The sequence below is a fragment of the Amphiura filiformis genome, chromosome 10 (assembly GCF_039555335.1).
Source record: "Amphiura filiformis chromosome 10, Afil_fr2py, whole genome shotgun sequence".
NCBI classification, from domain to species: Eukaryota; Metazoa; Echinodermata; class Ophiuroidea; order Amphilepidida; family Amphiuridae; genus Amphiura; species Amphiura filiformis.
Genome location: NC_092637.1, coordinates 30,192,958 through 30,209,881, shown reverse-complemented (window position 1 = coordinate 30,209,881; position 16,924 = coordinate 30,192,958). Strand labels below are relative to the sequence as shown.

Sequence of the window (16,924 nt, the reverse complement as noted above, 5' to 3'; positions counted from 1 at the left end):
TCCTCATGGGGAGTATCAATTTTAAATTAAGTTAACACATTAGCAGCTCCATTTGAAACTCACTCTCCCTCAGGGGACACATTAGCAGCTCCATTTGAAACTCACTCTCCCTCAGGGGAAGATTAAGAGAGAATCTTTCTCAGAGGGTGTATGAAATTCAAATGGAGCTGCTTAATACACCCATTCCATTTGAAATTCTTACGCCCCCTGTGACAGATATTTCCAAAATCCTCCACATGGGTAGTGTGGAATTTAAATGGAATAGCCTTTCATTATGCTTTTTCTGTCTGTTCGTTAGATCACCATATATGCGGACAATGACTTTAATGGTCCATCACGAACACTTACAGAGAGTGAGACTCTTCTGAGTAATATTGGATTCGTAGATAGAATAACTTCTATGGTAGTCAACGATAGTATGTAAGTACAGTCAGTCTTCTCTGAAGTACAAAGTAAGTCTTCTCTGAAGTACAAAGTACCGACGCGGACGCACATGTATGTGTGCCGACTTTGAAGGCACGCATACCTGCAGCAGGGACGCAGTACTGCGCACTGTTTACGCGCTGTAAACGCGCGCGTTGGCACTTTGTACTACAGAGTGGACAAACTATAGTCTCTCTGCTTGTGCGTTGTATCTACAGTTAATTTTGTATTACTTCCGTGGTCTGAGTTGTCTCGGTCCCAGCCGGTTTGTGTTCCTCTGTGACGAAGGAGCACAAATCGGCTGGGACCGAGACTATGGTCTGAGTTGCGCGCCGAACGTTCACGAGCGTAAACACCGGAGTGATAAACAATTACGCTGATTGGCTGGTCAACACTAAAACAACAAGACGATTGGGATATTGGTCGTCGGCGCGTAGAAGGGAGGCAACCTTTTCATTTAGTCGCGATCGCCGATCACCAGCGCTTACCCGGACAACGGAAGTAATAAAAAACTACTGTATGTAACATTATAATGTCCGTTTGCACAAATTAAGTTAAACCAGGTGTAAATTTGAAACCGATCTATATGGAGGTTCGACTTAAAGCCATATTATAACATTTTCAAACAAAATAGATTAGCATTTCTTTGCCATAAAATGTTAGCTTTTACTGTCAGATCTATCCCCTTTTATTTTTGAGCCGAACAACTACGCCAAAGCAAAGAAAATTAGAATTTACTACCAGCGCACATGTCGCCAATACGTACCACTCCTTCGGTCATGTTGTGGTACGACCCTTTGTTGTGTATATCACCGTGTACGTACTGTGTGTTATGAACATCGTGTATGCGTTCGACTAATAATTCCATCGTAATAATAAAGCGCCGAATCCGGCGTTTTATTCAAAATCTCGGATTTTGACAAAACTACAGCACCTAGAGTCTTGATTTTTGCAGGGTATATTGGTTTAATAAAGTACAATTTAATCGTGTAAAAAGGAATTTTAAAAATTCAGTGAGGGCGTCTTCCTCAGCAAATGTTATAATATGGCTTTAAGGAGGGATGTCTCCTTTAATCTGTTTTCTTTCCTCCTTTACTCCTAGTATAGAGTCAAAAAAACAATAAACGGGAAAAAACGCAGCTATGTAATATTAAGCTACATGTATTTTCCTTTTTTAAAGGATCTACAATATTATTGAATAAGATTATATAAATATCAAAAAGTTTTCATAGAACATTTCCATAGAACAAATAGCCACACTTAGACCGGGTCTAAAGTTAGATCTGATTTAAGGAGAGCGTGGCGCAATGGTTAGGGTACTTGCCTTTAGTGCATGAGGTCCCGGGTTCGATTCCCGGCGGTGGCGATTTGCTGGGATATTGACTTGGAAAAAAAGTCTGAAAGTAATTGGCAATTTCTGTAGATTAAATTCAGACTTCCGCTCTCCCCATGGTTTATTTAGAATTGGGTAAATGAATCATGAAAGTACTCCGTCCTTCGGAGGGGACGTTAAGCCGTCGGTCCCATGTACAGAGAGCCATACCTGTACATGTATCTCTCAGCCAGTTTCGAAAAGAGTAGGGTGTTAACCCCTGACTGTTCCCAACCCGTCCCGGTGTTAAAATGGACCCCAATGGAAATAAGCTTCAATAGAGGCTTTCTTGGGTTATCCAGGGTTGTTAAAACCCAAACAAATAAAATAAAAAAGTATACTTTGTTTTGTCCATAAGTGCCCTACGATCAATGCGAACATAGTTGTTTCACCGTATATATTTGGCTACAGGGAGTAATAATGGCTACAGCTCACGAATGGGGATTTCCCACCAGGGTCAATGCTACTTGGGCCAATCCCACTTGGTCCTGACCCAGTTAGCATAATCTCGCTTAGCCTATGTCCCACCCACGCCGCTTGTGGGTGCACACCACTAAAAAATCCTCCCATTGAAATACGTGTAAAAACACCGGTTTTCTTTGCTCATTTTGAGGCCTTTTGGGCTAGTTTTAAAATATTTTATGATAACCAGTCGATTGCAAATCGATGATAGTTTAACATATGTTTCAATGTATGGGGTACCTTTAACCTCGTTTTCCCGCTACGAGGCCGCGAACAGCGCCCTCACTGTTTTTGACACGCTCTCAAGACTACAAACCCGTTTCTGCCATTTTTTAATTCGCGGACCTATTTTCTCGATAATTATAAAAATGCGACTTTTTTGTGGACTCAAATTCATGTATAGGCTTAAAACTTTCATTTAAGCTATAATTCGCAACTCTATCTGGTTATTAGTCTAAAGACCAGCCCAAAATATCTCAAAAAGTTTTTTGAATTTTACCGGAACTCATTAGGGTTACACAAATGGCGCATTGATTTAGTGGTGTGCCCCTTCAAGGAATAATGATATTCTTAAAATCGAATTTTGTTATATTTTTCTTGAAATATAAAATGTTTTGAGTAAAGCACTCAAGGTTTGAGTGCTCTGTGACATCCACATCAAGAGACATGTCCTATCAAAGTTACATGGTGCATTCCAAAAATGTGCAAATTTTCAACATTTTGACCATTTATGCTTATTTCCCTAGATTTGCATTAAAAACCAATTCTCAACATATAGTTTTTGACCGTTTATCTACTAAAAACCGCTTTGAAATGAAAAGAAATTACGTTTCATAACGGCAAAGGTCTATATATTAATGATTTTGCAACAATCACCCCCCCCCCTTATAAAATAAGTCAGATTTGAGAGGTTTAAAGACTTGTGCCGATTTGTCACCTTAAGACAATTTTGCTTCAAATCTGAGAAATGTTAGTTTTTTCACAATTTCTGACAGTTTCTTTAACTTTGAAGGCCTCTGAGAGAATAAAAATAGCGCGACTTGCATCTAAAACGCATTAAATATATTCACTAACATAAAAACTATCTATTTAAATCGAAAAAACTGCAATTTAATCAGAAGCCAACTTCAATTTTGGCTGAATCTCTCAGGAGCACGATTTCACGCCTCGGCCCTTCGAAGGGCGCACACCACTAAAAAATCCTCCCATTGAAATATGTGTAAAAACACCGGTTTTCTTTGCTCATTTTGAGGCCTTTTGGGCTCGTTTTAAAATATTTTATGATAACCAGTCGATTGCAAATCGATGAAAGTTTAACATATGTTTCAATGTATGGGGTACCTTCCACCTCGTTTTCCCGCTACGAGGCCGCGAACAGCGCCCTCACTGTTTTTGACACGCTCCCAAGACTGCAAACCCGTTTCTGCCATTTTTAAATTCACCGACCTATTTTCTCGATAATTATAAAAATGCGACTTTTTGTGGACTCAAATTCATGTTATAGGCTTAAAACTTTCATTTAAGCTATAATTCGCAACATAATTTTCTTGATCCTTTACTTTATGTGCTTGACTTATCACTATTATATACTTGTGTGCATCATTTTGTGATCATTCGTGAGGTAATAACTGACTTTTATTGCACGATATTCATCTGGAATTTGAATCCTATAATACTTCCCGCTGCACATTACAGTACGACAGCAACTTGGCCCACTTCCGGTAATTTTTACCGGCGTGACCTCTGCTGTTACGTAACGCAATGTTGAAAATCGGGTGGCAAATACGGTTTTTCAGAAAACATCAAAAAAATGGAATACACGAGTTGTTTCTCCCTTCATTTCCATATTGAGCCCATAGAAAAGATATGAAACATGAGTATAAGGTAAAGAATAACGTGTAAAAGTTGAATTATTGTGGAAAAAATAATGCTTTTGGTGCGCGAAGTAGCCTAAAAAATGAAAGAAAATGCATGTCACGATCACTAAAATGGTTATATCTACAGCTTTGAGGAAACGCCGGTCTTATGCTTTTCTGTTATGATAAACATTAATTAACCAGAGCTTGTATTAAAATTTCATGACCCATAATAATATGAAAAATATAACAAATATCCAAATTAGCCATAATAATATCCAAAATATCTAAAATATCTTAATTAGCCATAATATCTAAAATATCCAAATATCTGAAATATATATCCATAATATCCTTGATAATATCCAAATTATCTAAAATATCCAAATATCCAAAATATCCGTAGGTGCAACTATTATCCAAATTATCCATAATATCCTTTAATAATATCCAAATATCTTAAATATCTAAATAGCCTAATAGCTGAAGCTAATTGGATATTTGTCAGGATATTTTAGATAGTTACAATCCCGCACCTTAATGAGAGAAAGCGTCTGATGGCGATTCGCAAGAAACTTAGAGCAGAAGGTAAAGACGCCAAGATCCGCGTGACCGGGACAAAGGTACTCATATTTGTAAACAATTATGTTGTTTGGAATGAAACGGAGCAGTAACTTTTAGTTCTACCATGGAGGTATATAAATATACCTCCATGGTTCTACTATACTAGCCATGTAGGTCTACCTGTTTATGAGTAGCATGAAATAAACTTATATAGGCCCTACTTTGTGTTTACAAAAACATTCGCTTATCAAACTGAACTTTTTCGCGATTACGCTTTGAATTTACAATGATATTTTGCTCTGCTCCATGTCTGGATCGGCTGAACTTTATACTTAGTTGGATAATATCGCGTTTTGAAGTGTTTGAACTTTTGTGCTATGAAATTGAATTTGAAAATCTGTATGTATCATGATTTGGACTTTTATAATATCTCTTTCTGATATGTTGCATTCATTTAGTTTTATTAATAATATTTTCAAGTAATAAATAATGTTCTAAATAATTTGTTTATAAATGTTGTTAGTTATATGGTTTGTACTATTGGGCGCTTGCACGGAGGGTCATTGGTTCGGGTCGTTCTCCGGACGCGCTCCGGTGGACATACTGATGCAGGGAGTGTATTCCCAATCACCTGTTTATCCCGTTGTGATCAAATTAATTCTGTTTGTACTACATGTATTTGTGTGTCTTCTGGGGCGTGCGTGGGGGATTTTGGGCTGGTGACCTTCCGTGCATGCACTCATTTAAGCTATAATTCGCAACTCTATCTGATTATTAGTCTAAAGACCAGCCCAAAATATCTCAAAAAGTTTTTGAATTTTACCGGAACTCATTAGGGTTACACAAATGGCGCATTGATTTAGTGGTGTGCCCCTTGTCCAAAACGCCGCTAGTCCGAATCTTAAATACACTTTGCCAGGCAGACACGCTTCTGAAAAACACTGTGCTAGTACGAAAATGAAAACTACTGCGCTAGTCCGAAACTGAAAACCGCTGGGCTAGTCCGAAACTGAAAACTACTACGCTAGTCCGAAACTGAAAACCGCTGGGCTAGTCCGAAACTGAAAACTACTGCGCTAGTCCGAAACTGAAAACCGCTGCGCTAGTTCGAAACTGAAAACCACTGGTCGGCATACAAATTTTCCCCAAAATTTTATTGTTCACCTGCTATACACATGTTTTTATTGCACCTAATAATATTTATATAACTAGTACCACCATTTCAGGATAGTTGCAGGGGTCACAGGTTGATAAAGATCAAGAGGTTATAGGTCAAAACCTTTGGTTTCAGGAAATTGTCATGATTGGTTTTTTATGTACACTTTCACATCAATGCATTTGTATACCTTTAATTTTTCGATTCCATTTTTTACCATGTGAAATTAACTTTTTTTGGTCAAAATTGAACAAAATCATCAAAATAATACATTTCACTCAAAATATTGCATCAAGATATAAAGATAAAAATATTGAATACACATGTGATATGTATTCGTCACAGCATATGAAGAACTTTGTTTCAAACCCCTTACATGCACTTGCCCATTTTGAATACATCATCAAAAATCATCAAAAAATAACTGATATATGGGGTTTGCAACAAAAGCAGTTTTTGGCGGGATGCTTGGGTAGGATGAGCATCCTGCCAAAAACTGCTTTTGTTGAAAAACACCTTATATCAGTGATTATTTTGATGATTTTTTGATGTGTTCTCAAAATTGGGCAAGTGGATGTAAGGGGTTTTGAAACAAAGCTCTTCATATATGAAGTTTATACTATATTTAGGTTATATTAATTATTAAAACAGATATAACTTTCAAAGTTATATCTGTTTTATTAAATCACAAAAACTCCTTTTTTCAACCCAAATATAGACTCTTATGGTGAATTAACCCGGCTGGCACCTTTGTTTAAAAATAATGCACGAAAACCTTAACTAGAGCAGATATACCAATGTGTCCCCTTTACTACTTTTGTTTTCCGTTTCGGACTAGCGCCGTGTTTTTCCGATTCGGACCAGCGGCGTGTTGGACTGATGCAATGGTTTTCGTTTTCGGACTAGCACATGCTATTTTTTCGAACTAGCGCAGTGTTTTTCATTTTCGGACTGACGCACCTCTAAGTACAGGGAATTTGTGTAGTCGGACTAGCGGCGTGTATGACTAGCGGCGTGTCGGACTAGCGGCGTGTTGGACTGAGCGGTGAACCCCGTCCCACCGCCAATTCCCACTTAGTCCATGTTCGACCTGACACACGTTCTATCTTGTTCCATTCCCACTTGGTCCATGTCCCATTTCAAAGCAATATCATAGTAAAAACAAAAATATACAAATACTACATGGTTAGAGAGGAAATAGGGCTAGATCAATATATTATTGAAAAATAACACTTTAACGTTTTGCAAAAGTTCATTCTACAAATCGTATACGGTACTTTGCAAACTTGCTTAATTTATTGTTGTTAATGAGTTGTGTACGTTTTACAAAAGTGTTGTTGTTTCAGCCCTCTTTACAACGCAACTAAAGAACCGCAGCACCTATAAAAGTATATCTGTGATATTTTAATTCATCTACACACTCGCTATGAATTGAGCGATGCAGTTTTTGCCAAAGCTCAATGCCATTCGTAAGATGCTGTGAACTACCAAATCCCAGCAGTTTAAAATAATTAATAACCTTAAATGTTGCCGTAAAAAGCAAAGAAAACATACTTTAATAAACCCAGTAAAAACAACGAAAAGATAAAATAAACTGATTGGAACTTTTGCTTGACAAAAAACATGTGAATTTCTACTCACTACGGTCCTTCACATCCGAATACTTCATCAGGTATTGATAATATGGTCATGTGACCACTTTCAAAGGAAACTGGTTTCCGGTGTTCCCTAGTCTCTTCAAGGTTATAGCATTTTTATAGCTTTTTCGGATATAAAATGTATCTATTAATGACAAAATTGGTGGCGCTATTTAGTTACTGAAAATTACTCTTTCAAGCTTTTGATACAGATAATCCCTTTTATTGTTTGATGAAATATGTTTATAAAATTTCCTTGTATGTTGCTTGTTTCACCTATTCCAGCTGTTTTAATGGCAGTATTAATCACCTACCTCTTGCAAATAAAAAAAATATGATTTAGGATAAATAGAATAGAATAAAAAGAATAGTTTTGCCTATGAACTGTTCACCTACTGATATTGAGGTCTCTTTAGGGGCAGTGCAATAATTATGAGGTCTGGGTGAAGGTAAACACGTAGTTTGAGCTAGCCGTAGTAAGCAATTTTTGGCAAGCCGAAGGGGATAGGCAAGCGATTTTTAGCACACTTTCATGGAGCGTCTTTTATATAAAACGCTCTAAAACGTATGGAATCACTCAAATACATAATGTATATCTAGACCATTTAAGGCTTGCCAATTGAGATCTCAAAAATTTAGCCTGTACAAAAGGGGAGGAGGGGGACAAATATTTTGGGACAGGCCGAGAATGGGGAAGCGATTTTTGGCGGGCCGTTTGGAAATTTGACCCCATCGGCTCATAATTATTGCACAGCCGCAATAACCCAATGAAAAGTACCTACCGATTGGCCAAAATGAATACTGTGTCAAATTTTGAGCCAATCAAGGAGGGTATTAAATAAGATCATCTGCAAGTGCAAGCTTGACCATACCTAGTTTAAAGCCTAGTCATAATTAGCAATTGAAATGAGTATTTCAAGTTATCAGCCAATCAAAAATGCTGATACATGACCAGTAGTGACCATAATTATTGGTTATGTAGGTTAAAGACCACTAATAGGCCTGGGCGATACATTGTAACTATTTGTAACTATTTGTTTTCATGGCATTCGAAAAGACTGCATTAAAATCGCTGAAATTGATCAAGTTATATAGCCAAAAAGTACTTTTTAGAGTTTGATGCTTCAAAATGGTACATTTTCTCTCATTATATGACATTTTGATGTAATCACTACCAAAAGTCATACGCACGGCTTCGGTTTTTAGTAAATATTCGCTCTATCATATTGTAACTTTCAGCTTCGAGGGCGCACTGTCATTTTAAGGTGTTTACGGTTCAGTGCGTTAAAACAAGAAAAGTCTCAGGTCAACCTATGTTGAATTTTTGATCACTTTGCATCTAAATCATATAGTTTCACCTGATATTAGTGGCATTGAACTGTGAGAGTTCTGAATATGAGAAAATTCCACCCGAAATTAGGCATTTTCCCATTGAAACCCGTGTAATACATAATTAGTGGTATTTAACCTGTAATGTTGATTTCAAGGCAAACATACCTAGCTCAACATGTCCAAAGTGACGTCAATCTTCAAAATGGTCATATTTTTTATGTGCAGATGGGTAGCATATGCTGATCCGGACTATACAGGCAGGCAGTATGTACTGGAAGAGAAGATGTACCCAACTCCGAGTAGCTGGCTAGGATCTAATGACAACATATCGTCATTGAAAAGAATAGAATATACGGTGAGCTTTTTTTTACTTGCACTTCTAGTCTTCTATTCTTCGCACCCGCACATCTGCACAGCACGATTTCGTCCGTCTCCTTGGACAAGTGGAAACTTTCTAGGAGTTAAGACAGCAAGCATCAAGCTATACATTCATTATTTTTATCAGTAGGTATACCGGCAGGGTACTAGCCTTTTGGCGTCTAGTATTATAATTATGAAAACCGACCCCCCCCGGGTTTTTTTTTCCCACGAGTGGCGGGGGGTCTACACTGCTGGTAAAACAGGGATAAAAATCCTTTTTTGTGGCAAATTGTTCGTGTAGCTGACAGGAATCAGAAAAAGAATAGTGGTGCCTATGAATTGTTCACCTACTGATATTGAGGGCAAACAAGGTGACCACTGTTGATATGTGACTTCCATTGCACATAACAAGTAAAGTAAACAGTTTAGAAGGTAATGTCTATACCATGTCTTGATTCTTATGTCAAGACGAGCAATTTGACACCAATTTTGCTCAAATTGGAAAAAGAAAAGATTTTACATCTGTACAACCAAACATGTGATATTTTACCTACAAATGAGACATAGGGCCTGCACTTTGGCTCGTTTTTTGCAGGTTTACATGGTCCAATAATCACAAGATGACTGACATGTGGTAACAAAGGAAGCAGTCACTGCAATTTGATTATGTCCCATATGATTGGCCATTCAAGACACCCCTGTGAATATACTATAGCGGCCTTTTCAAAATATAATACCTGTTTGCTTGACTGCATTGACAATACCTGGGAACAATACACACAGTATATGCATTGGACAAACTTTTTACAATAAGCATGATAAGTGATGATGTGACCTCCAGATTTATACATCGTTCGTCTCGCACACTGACGACATTTGATTGAATGGACTGCGCCGTGATTACGGTGAAGGACACCGGTTCAAATCCTTTGTTTGGAGCCAATCGATAAAAGCATGCAGGGCCTCTATACCCTATACCCATGTACAGTTTATCCCTTACATAACCTATGTCTTGAATACGCTGGCAAAGTTATGTAATAATCGGATTAATACTATATAGCAGTAGGTAAAAACAAGTTTTGAATAATCCGCGCTACAAAGTCCCATTCAGTGATCCCAGCGAAAGTGAAAAAAAAAAATCAAATTGTTACGTGTATAAATTTTTTAATGAAAAACAAATGGCAAAAAAACAAAACAGGAAAACGACAGTATTGACGAAGTTGAAGCCCCATTCAAATACATGTAGCTAATTTATATACTGTCAGTACCGGTATATAAATTACAGACTCACGTAAATGCATTATTTTTTTTTTCTCTTAGACACACGGCTTTCGGCTGAACCACTACACTAGAAAGCTATGTTAGCACATCTATGACAATGACGAAACGTACAAAATCAGCCATAGGCCTTTTATGACCTTTGACATTCTTTTGTGGCGAGTGACATGGTCTTTCAATTCACGCCGAGTGTCCTTGACAGGTTCGACTATGCTTCAGTGGTCATGAAAGAATTCAAAAGATAACCTCTGCCCCAATAATCCCAGGCAATTATCTGAAACTGCTCCTCGGATCATAAGAACTCAGTCCTCAAATGATAGTCATAATAATGTCCAAAATATAAAAATTACTGACTATCATTGAAGACTGAGTTCCGCAATCTAGTATCCAAAATCTGAATTTTGATGATTTTTACGATCGTCGGGATGAAAAAAAAAATCAAAAAATCACTTAATGGGCCTTTAGTTCCCTACTCTCCTTACCCTGGCAATATAAATCAAAGAAAAATAAAGACAAAAAATAAAACAAGAAAAAAAAAAAAACAAAAAGACAAAGAAAACGCATTCTGAATACGAAGAATGTCTTTCTGATATCAAATAAATTTCATTGTTTGGAATTCACGATATAATACAAATTTTATGACAAATTATTAATAAAATTTGATATTTTTCACATTTTTGATATATAACAGTCCTCGAAGTAAATATCATAAATCTAATGATATATTCTTAAACAGTCCCTGGCATACCATACATGTATAGGCCTATGTATAGTACATTAGTCTGCTTTATCTGTTTTGTGCTGTTTAAGCAAATTTAAACATAATTTCCATAAAATGTAAGCTTTTACTGTCAGATATGTCCCCTTTTAATTTAAAGCAAAGAAAATTGGAATTTACTACTACTAGAGCCAATGAATGTTATACGATTGTAAAGCGGTACGATCCTCTGAGTGTGTGTGTGTGGGGGGGGGTGCGTATGTGTGTCCTGCACGCGTATTTTTCTGCAACTATAACGGGACGCAATACGATACCGGTATGTTATAAGAATCAAACTTACAAGAAAGATGGCTCTTGTCAAATCCTACAATTCTGTCAGAGAAAATATGCATATTTGCATTAAATTTTTTATTAATTGACATAATTGATTAATTAATAAATATTTTATTTAATGATTTACCATAATTCCAAACATGTCAAACAATATGTCAAATTAAAGCTAATGAAATGCTTTATAAATTGGTAAGAGCACATTTTGCACAATGCATTTAGTATTTTAGTTACATGATTCCAAACATTCTATTCCAATTTTTTGCTACACACGCATAGGAGCTGTACTTTTAGAATCCGCGCCTAATCAATAATAATAGTCTTTCACTCCATTGTCAAAGTACTGTGCTCCCTGTAGCATTATAGTGACCAGGTCGCGATATTTTTTTTCCTAGTCAACATTTGCATCACATAATACATTTACATGATACAGGCCTATATGAGGCTGGATTGAGCTGTGTTCAGTTTTATACGGCGGATTTATTGCCATAATTATTACCTCTTACTTAAGGGATCTAAAATGAGCGTTTATTGCGTTTCGACAGTATTTTTGTAGGACATGAGAGCACCTCAGACCTATCGAATTGCATTCTGAATACGAAGCATGTCTTTCTGATATCAAATAATTTTCATTTTGTGAAAATCACAATATAATACAAATTTTATGACAAATTATAAAAATTGATATTTTTCAAATTTTTGATATATAACAGTCCTCGAAGTAAATTATATAAATCTAATGATATATTCCTAAAGTGTATGTAGCAGGGAGGAAAAGCCGACGGTCAATTGAAAATTTTGACCTTTCATATTGAAGATATGGATTTTTTTCCCAAAAAGACCTATTTTTTTTGGTGTTTTGGGGAAAAAATCCATATCTTCAATACGAAAGGTCAAAATTTTCAATTGATCGTCGGCTTTTCATCCCACCTACATACACTTTAAGTATAAATCATCAGATTTATAAAGTTTACTTCAAGTACTGTTAAATATCAAAAATATCAATTTTAATGATTTGCCATCAAATGTGTATTAAATTGCGAATTTCAAAAATCAAAATTATTTGATATCAGAATGACATTCTTCGTATTCAGAATGCAATTCGATATGTCTGATGTGCTCTGATGTCCCAAAATAAATACTGTCCAAACGTTCATACCCCAGCCCTTAACAAAAGAAAAACAAATTTATTCCAATTAAAATTCTACCAGGGTTCGAACCCACAACCTTTTATTTAATAGTCGAGATCGAATACCACTACGCTGTGAGTGCTTCTGCCAGAAATGCGTTTGTTCATCATACTTATTGATTACGGAATAAATCGCAAACACACGATATATATATATATTACTTGTCTATTAGTAATAAATACGTATATAATCTCCAATCAATAATGAACCTTGCCTCCGACTATGCGGTTCCTATGCAAATGTTGACTAGTAAATTAATATAGGCGACCAGGTCCTAGAGTGTGATGGTTTTGTAGCAGATGACAGTGCTTATTCAAGCCTGTCAAGGTCAGTTAGTAGCCACTTGCTGAATGGATGGCCATTATCAGCTATCAAAGAGATGCCTTGTGCAGCTGCCAATCACAGTAGAGGTTTGATAACATTTTGTTAAAAACCCAAATGTGATATAAGGACAAAGCTGTGCATGTTGGTACTTAATTGTTTGGATTCTTATGTTGAAATTCCCTTGTATTAGTATTTTTATGTGTAGTGTATATTGTTCATAAATTATATAGCTTTTAAATTTTGGGCATTTTTGCTCTGTTGCACTGTACCATTATGGAATTTGAGCAAATCAATTACCGACACAAGCAGGTATACAGTGTATTATTTTATTTTTATTTCGTATCTCAGGAGCACAGCTCACTTGGTAAGGCGTCAGAATTTGGTACACGAGCGCTTCGAACTTTAAATCGGAAGGTGGTGAGTTCGGGAGCCTCATCACGGTCACATTAATTTTATAAACCAAATATTGTTCGAACTTTTCATATTTGTTTTTTTTTTTTTTCTTCTTGTTTTATTTAATTTTTTCTTTATTTTTCTTTGATTCATATTGCCAGGGTAAGGAGTGGAGGGAACTAACGGCCCATTCAGTGATTTTTTTATCTGACGAAAAAATTTCAGATTTTGTACAATGATATAGTCAGTAATAATCTTTTGATCATTATATGACTATCATCATCCGAAGAGCAGTTTCAGACAATTGCTTGGGATTGTTGGGGCAGAGGTTATCTTTTGAATTCTTTCATGACCGCTGAAGCAGAGTCAAACCTGTCAAGGACACTCGGCGTGAATTGAACTGATTTAATTTATATACTGACAGTATATATAAATTAGCTACATGTAGGCCTATTTGAATGGGGCTTCAACTTCGTCGATAGGCCTACTGCCGTTTTCTTGGGTTTTTTGCCATTTTTTTCATTAAAAAAATGTATAAAAGTAACAATTTGATTTTTTTTTTCACTTTCGCTGGGATCACTGAATGGGGCTTTGCAACGCGATATATTCAAAACTTGTATTCACCTACTGTTATAGCATTAATCCGATTATTACACAACTTCGCCAGCGTATTCAAGACATCCAATGCAAATAATCACCTAGATTATGACGTTCATACCGTAAATATGGCGGAGTACTCAAATTCATTCAACAAAAGCATGATTACAAGCTATTGCAATCTACCGCGACAGCTCGTCTCACACACATAACAAATGCACTATAGGATCAAATAGGTTGACGACAACGTTTGATTGAATGCACTGCATTGCGCCATGATTACGGTGAAGGACACCGGTTCAAATTCTTTGTATGGAGCTAATCAATAATGTCACGCACATCCTCTATTATTGCCCAATTATTGCCCGGGATGATTGCACACTGTAAAAGAGCTATTGTTATAATGTTTGATGAAATCGTGTTTAACTATTTGCTTAAGAAAGGCACAATACAGATAAAGCAGACAGATTTACTACATGTGGTACATGTATATACATATAGGGAATGTGTTCGAGTATTACCTAATTATAATAGGGGCGTATCCAAAAATGAATTCACACCCCTTTCAAATGTCGAGCCAAAGTGCAGGCCCTATGATTTTTGTAGGATAACTCCGTAATGAGTGGATTGTAGATAGCACAAACTATTCATTTTTTAATCTTTAATCGAACGAGCAATTTAGGTATATCTGTCAACAATAACGGAGCATTTATAATTTTTACCCCTGGACTCCAAAATGGCTCTACGTCTTATGACCTTGTACCTCATGTGCGGAAATTCTCACGTTTCTACTAAAAAGTGCACAATGCTTTAGCTTAGCAGCTGCACAACTTCGAAGCATAGCGGGCATACAAAAATGGAACCAATTATATTTTATCATTTGAGGAGTAAACACGGCGTTGGTTCCATGAATGTAGCAAGACAAAATGCAAATTGAAATATCACTACAGAACGCCATGTACTAGGATAGGACTCGAACCTTGTCCTGTGTCACAACCTGGGGTACCTTTGTGTTACATAGTAAAAAAATTAAATGGTTCATACATTTTACCTACACATCTCATTTGAAGTGGTTCATCCTTCTGAGCATTTTGACACCTTTTTTTATGGAAATCGGTTAAAAAATGAGAGAGTGCGGGCTAAAACAATCACAAAGAAAGGAGGATGTAACCCCACCTCTTTTTTCCACATTTACAATCATTCTGAGCAAGTATTGGTCTTTTAAATGAACTTTTGTATTTATTCATTTGGTTTAGATGTCTGGGAGTTCATTTAGACATTTTTTTACCCGATTCAAATTTTTAAAGGGGGTTTTAAATCAAATTTACAATATGAATCCTCCCCTAATCCTCCTCCCCTAATCCTCAGCCACCCTTGGCACATTTCATGCCAAACGTCATAAGAAAATAATTGAAAAATATTTGAAAACAGGATAAAAACATGAGTAATATAGAATAAATTAGCCTCAATTTAAGACCTAATTGAATCTTCTAAGTGAAGGAATACTCAAGAGACAGTGTTTTGAAATCCAAACTGCACATCAAAATGTAACAAAGCCACCTTTTTGTGTACCCCAGTATAATGGCACAGGATCACCTACGACTATTACTACCGTCACTTTGGGAATGAGTGTAGGTGGGTGGGGGCCGTGGTCGTGGTGGTTGATGGTCAACGTGAACACGTAAAGACAATTTTCATGTTGATTTGAGATAATAATGATGTTCACTTTATTTCCCCGCATTTAACCATCAGGACGAAGATTGGGCTGGTAAGCCATCAATAACCCTCTATGAGCATCCAGACTTTCAAGGGGCGAGCCTCGATTTAGACATTCAGGTTACCGGTCTCGTTAACTACAATTTTGAGCTGCTGGGTTGAGGTAGGCTATACTTAGGGACGCACCATTAGACTTGAAGGGGGGGGGGGTTGTAGGAAGTTGGGGTCGGGGCATTTTTTAAAATTTGCATGCATTTATACACTGTGTGTTAGGTGGGGAAAGTTTTTTTGTTTTTTTTTGCTTATGTAGTGGTTGAAGTTTTTTTTTCAAAAACTTCCTACCCTACCCCTTCAAATCTAATGGTGCGTCCCTTACATTATCCCGGCCCGTGATATTGTGTTCTATTTGACATAATTTGATACAACCAAACTGTTTGAGTTGTTTTACGGCATGTTGACCCTGTCAGTGATAATTTTAGGTGTATACGAGGTATTTATTGTTGGTCGAAGCAGCTAAAATATCGATTTTTATTAACTAAATCAATATATTATTGAGAAATAACACTTTGAAGTTTTGCAAAAGTTCATTCTACAAATCATATACCTGGAAAACTTGCTTAATTTATCGTTGTTAATGAGTTATGTACGTTTTACAAAAGTGTTGTTGTTTCAGCCATCTTTACAACATAACTCAATGACCACAGGACCTACTGTATAAATCTGTGATATTTGAATTCTTCTACACATCCGCTATGAAATGACCAATGCAATTTTTGCCTATGCTCACTATAATCGCAAGATGATGTGAACTACCAAATTGCAAAAGTTTTAAAATAGTTGCTAACCTTAAGGCATATATGACCACCTTATATACATTAACATAGTACTACACGATCACGATATTAAGGTTATTAATTATTTTAAACTGTTGTGATTTGGTAGTTCACATCATCTTACGAATGGTAGTGAGCTTTGGCAAAAACTGCATTGCTCAATTCATAGCGAGTGTGTACAAGAATTAAAATATCACAGATATACTTTTTTATAGGTGCTGCGGTTCTTGAGTTACGTTGTAAAGAGGGCTGAAACAATAACACTTTTGTAAAACGTACATAACTCATTAACAACAATAAATTAAGCAAGTTTGCAAAGTATACGATTTGTAGAATGAACCTTTGCAAAACATCAAGGTGTTATTTTTCAATAATATATTGAT

General features: G+C 36.4%; 1 long non-coding RNA gene across 1 annotated transcript; it reads left to right on the top strand.

Annotated features, from left to right (window-relative positions):
- Positions 1 to 318: 318 nt before the first annotated feature.
- LOC140162175 (uncharacterized) lies at positions 319 to 15,850 on the top strand. Its single transcript, XR_011860208.1, has 3 exons — positions 319 to 420; positions 9,028 to 9,157; positions 15,745 to 15,850. It is a non-coding gene; the product is annotated as an uncharacterized lncRNA (long non-coding RNA).
- Positions 15,851 to 16,924: the final 1,074 nt, after the last annotated feature.